The 5214-nt window shown below is 34.1% G+C and overlaps 1 pseudogene; it reads left to right on the top strand.

The window, feature by feature from the left end:
* The first annotated feature begins 2272 nt into the window (after window positions 1–2272).
* On the top strand, window positions 2273–2369 carry LOC138838535 (U6 spliceosomal RNA; annotated as a pseudogene).
* The last annotated feature ends 2845 nt before the right edge of the window (window positions 2370–5214 follow it).

Consider the following 5214-nt stretch of genomic DNA (forward strand, 5'->3'; position numbering starts at 1 on the left):
ATAGGGAAACATAAAATAACATATGATAAGGCAACTATTTGTGACTTTTTAAAATGTACCTTATTAAATGATGAAATTTACTTTATTAGCTAAAGTTTGGGTTGGAAATTTCAGAGGCTGATCTACTTAATGCACTTCTGGAAGGCCCCTACTTAACAACACAAGTTGTGTGTGGTTCTATTTCTACACTTTAATGAATGGTTGAACGTGTTTGGCATTAGTGCTGGGTAAATAATTCAACTCTATTGTAACTTGTTCCCTACACTTGAAAAACTTGTAATGTCACTAAATATCAACTACTTGTCAAATGTTATTTTGGCTAATGTGATTTTAAAAAGTTTATTTGAAAAGGAATACACTTTCAGGAGATTAAATGTAGATTAGCATTGGTTTGAGAGTGATATTTTCATTCTGCAGAACCATGTTGTACTGAAGGCCCAATGTTTTGAAGCACTAAGGAACTTCTCAATGTTTTTCTGAATTACATTTGACTTCTAAGTCAATTTTTCCGGGCCTTGGTAGACCAATTATGGATCTATCCTTTCAGGAACTATTTTTTAGCCCACTTATACTGGACTAAAATCTTTCATTAATCATAGGGAAGGGGAATCAAAAATAATCTTATGGCACTTTGTGATCTTGTTCAATCATATGGGCTGTTCATCTATAAGATGAATGTTTGAATGATAATACTTCTCTCAAATTTTGTGATCTCATCCTTCATTTTAAGTTGCCTTGCATTTTGAAATTGCTTACTGCTAATTCTTGCATCTCAAGGAATCGGGGCCCTGAAATAAAAGAAATGAGAAACTGAGATGGGTCTTCAATTACTTTGTGTTGGCATGTTGCATGGTCCTTGGTGAGAAGTCTTGCCCCTGTTATCTGATGACACAGGTAACTGGGATCTGGGATCCTGTGACCCATGGGTCCTGAAGAAGAAAAATATTTTTAGACATCTTATCAGCAAATTTGGGCATAATCTGTAGGAATGCTTCAGAAATACGGAGAAAAACAATTTGGGACCAGTGAGTTAAAACAATAAACAGAGCAGCAGTGTAAATCCCTTATAGATTAGAGGAAAACAAAATTTTTTTGGCCATGTGAATTCAGAAGACCAAGAACAGTTAGAATGTACCACAAGTTTATACCAAAGACATTGCATTGATACTTTTTCTATTCTAATACATATTTTAAACCTAATTATGTATATTCCAATCCTGTTTACTTGAATAAATAAATATCAATTTATTTGTCAAATTATCATCTAATTCTAGTAAGTTTCACAGTGTGAAATACAAAATCAGCACATATAAATATAAAATATATAACTATATGTAATATAATAAATGTCACATGTTTTGCATTGTTCACTTGTGGTTACTGCAATAAAGGCAACTCTGTTTTAAAGTAATATTCAATTATCTCTACATCATTGTTTGATAGAGTTAGACCTAAAGCTTTACCATTTGTAAATTTACAGCCTGGAGGCAAGAGGAAACACTGTGATTAAAACATTACCAATTTAAGGCATAGTAACAAGGAGAGACATATGGACTTCTCCTGAAACTATGAAAATATTTGGTGATAGAAAGGCAATAATGTAAGTTCCTGCCTGGTTGGATGGTAGGCAGGCAAGGATATTGTTAACATGCATATGAACAATTTTCTCACCTTCTTGGCTTTAGCTACTCTTGAAATGGTAGGTATAATAACCAATTGTATTTTGATAAAATATCTTTTAGTCTGAACAGTTCTGCCTGAACTGTTCATCTCTCTATGATCCCTTATAACTAAGATTAGTTTTGTTCAAGTAGGACCATCTATGCTGTCAAGGTAACATAGTCTGGTTGGTCTTTTCCTACATGGAAGAAGGGTAAAGGGTTAGGTAGACCTTTGTGCAAGTAAGACCTCATTTGGGAAAATGTCAGCTAAAGAATTTAGAAGTAGCTCTTAAGCAAGGCTTACTTTGAATCCTTTAGCTCCACAAAGCTAATTTGAGAAAGCCAGCACCTTTGGACCTAGATATAAATAATTGAAAGTACGATCAAATTCCAAGTGAAAAAGACTTAAAATAGTCATCGACAAAAAAAGATTTCAAATGTGATAAATCAACTGGACAATATAATTTTTCCCCACTATTCACAGAATTTTAAGGAAATAAGATAAATAGCATTGTTAGGAACCATAAGGTTTCCTTGTTATAGTAGGCACCCATAGATATAAGCCTCTATAAAGATTGCATCATTAACTACTTAAATTTAGAGAATACTACATGCTTCAGCAGTATGTATACACAAATTACAATACAGAGATTAACATGGCACTTGCACAAGGATGATATGAAAGTTTGTGAAGTATTCCATATTTTTCATTCTTCAGATGCAAGAAATGAAAAACAGTTATTAAAAAGTTGATTACAAAATTATAAGTGTAACAATACACGTAATTCATATAATTAAATTTAGTTTGACATCAGTGTATTAAATCTTCACCTTAGAAAGAAAGGTGTTTGCATAGCATAAACTTCACAAAACTTTTGAAATTAGATAACATTGTCATTTTATCCCAGAGAAAATTATTAGGACCTAGGACAAAAAGGAATCTTAAGCTGTTTCTATATGGAATGCAATCTGAAAGGACACATTATTGAACCTATATATTTTAAATAATGTAAAATTCAAGTATATCTAGGAGAGAATAAAATACATTATGAACATTATACAAACATAGAATATAGGAAATTTTAACATATACTTTTTCAGAAAAGCACCAGAAATACTTTAGTTTCTGTATTACTCATTTCAACAGATAAAGCTAAAATTATTTCTGATTAAAAAATCACAAACTCTGTATGAATTATTATACATGTATACAAAAACACTTGAATACATTTTGACATCCAATGCAGGCAATTCTCTTGGAAGAATTCCGCTGAATCCATGAATTTTTCCAGTAAGTTATTTGTGTTGCCAGGAGGTTGTCGCTCATGCCTGTAATCATAGCTACTCAGGAGGCTGAGATCTGAGGATCACGGTTCAAAGCCAGCCTAGAAAGGAAAGTCTGTGAGACTCTTATCTCCAATAAACCACTAGAAAACCTGAAGTGGAGCTGTGGCCTAAGCAGTAGAGTGCTCACCTTGAGCTGACCACAGGCATAGTGCCCATTCCCAGAGTTCATGCCCCATGTCTGACAAAAAAGATATTGCTCTTATTTGGATTGTGAAATTATTTTGTATGGACACAAAGGATAGGCTTGCATTTTTGAAATTTAAGAAACTTAACCCGACCGTTAGGACTTAGGAGAACAATTTGTTCAGCCTTCCACAACTTCATAGAGATAATGATATATACTTATCCTTTTGGCAATATCAAATGCAGTTTCTTCTAAATTGTACTTCAGGCCTGGTTTTATATAACCTTTGTTAGAAGGAGATCCAGCATATTTTTGCTATCTCAATTCACCGCAGCAAGATGTTAGGGGGTCAAGAGGCCTTTAGTTTGGGCATTGGTATCTGTATCATGATGAAGTAAGAAAGAAGCCACTCTGGTATTATTCTATGTATGTGCACTGTGCAGGGTTGTCCAGTCATCTACAGTTATTGCATGGGCCGCTTGAGCCACCAACTCATGGACAATGTCTAAGTTTCCACTGTAGGCTTCCAGATGAAGAGGGGTACACTCATCATCATCCCTAGTATTCACATGTGACCTTTTTGGAAAGTAGTCTCTGCACTGTAGTAAGCCTAATATTTGCGGCAGTCCAATGAAGAAATTTGCTTAGATCCTTCTCCATTTTTTTTCTTGTAATTGATACCATTCCTTACTTTTTTATCTTGTTCCTCATCTTCCTAAGAATTGCCAAACCAGAGACTTTGAGTGCCAGTGGGAATGAGGTGTCCATGTATTTCCCTAATAGTTCACATTGGTTGAACTGGTCCAAAATGTCTGGTGAATTTTCTGTATATGTTTTTTTCACCACGATTTATTTTCTCTTTTTCAAATTTTATTATTCAAAATTATTCTAACTGGAGAGTAGGGAATTGATGGAGTGCAGAGGAAAGATGTTCCTCCGTATTCAAAGGTACAGACTGAAAATGAGGACGAGTGATCTCTTCATGTGTAGCTTATTCTAGGAATGAAAAAATAGGAAATAATGCCTTCTATATAAATGATTTGTGAAATGGCAGAGCAAAAAGTGAAATGATGAAACCAAAAATATAAAAGCAAAATAAATTAGGATAATTATGGAACAATCATATTATCTATGAGAACCATGAAAGAGAGAGAAGTGTGACAAAGATGTGCAATGACATAGCTAGCCAAAAATCCATGCCTCTGATCAATTTATAGAGCAAACAAAATTTTATTTTTTAAAAGAGATGGAAATAGAATTTATGTATTTACTTGAAATGAGTAAATACATTTTTAGTAGCCTACATAAAGAGACATAGCTTTGACCAAATTACAGACAATAATTTAAATCCTTGATAATTCTCTTAACAGATACTATTGAAATTAGTTGAATCACACTTTTCCTATACAATGAAGAAATAGGTCAAAGCTAGTAAAGCAGCTAGTGAAGTTCCCACCTTTCTCCCTAAACCTAATAATTTCTGGTTTGTAAAATTCTTCTTTGCTGTTCTGAGCCCATTAATACATAATTTTTGATGTTGAATAGACTGTATCTTTTGAATTAGATTGTATCTGCAGACTTTTGACTGTGCAATTACAGGACTTTGGATGATGCTTGCCTTAAAATGGTGTTCTAGTACAAAACTGGCATTGCTTTCATACCAAATGGGAAGAACAAGCCAGAAAAACAAAAGAAAAATGGCAATTCCGGGTATCTCAACTCCCATTCAAAATAATCAGGTGACAGAACAGATAATGAATAATGCAGAGGAGAGTTCCCAAAAAGCTCTACAAACACTATTGGCAAACATGGTGAATGAAAAGATTAAAAACCTGCAAAGGACTCAGTGTGAGCATAATAGGAAGAGAGAGGAGGCAAACCAAAGATCAAAACAGCTCTTGGGCATGAGGAAGGTACTCTAAGGTTAATACTGGAATTGCGTGAGCAGGTTGAGAACACTCAAAGTGACATAAAGGAATTGTGTGAGCAGCCTGAGAACAATCAAAGAGAAGGAAAGAAATTGCATGAGCAGTCTGAGAACAAAGAGAACTACAGGAGTTGCATGAATGTGAGGAAGCTAAT

This window comes from Dipodomys merriami, unplaced genomic scaffold (assembly GCF_024711535.1).
Source record: "Dipodomys merriami isolate MVZ:Mamm:240054 unplaced genomic scaffold, mDipMer1.0.p SCAF_281, whole genome shotgun sequence".
Classification (NCBI taxonomy): Eukaryota; Metazoa; Chordata; class Mammalia; order Rodentia; family Heteromyidae; genus Dipodomys; species Dipodomys merriami.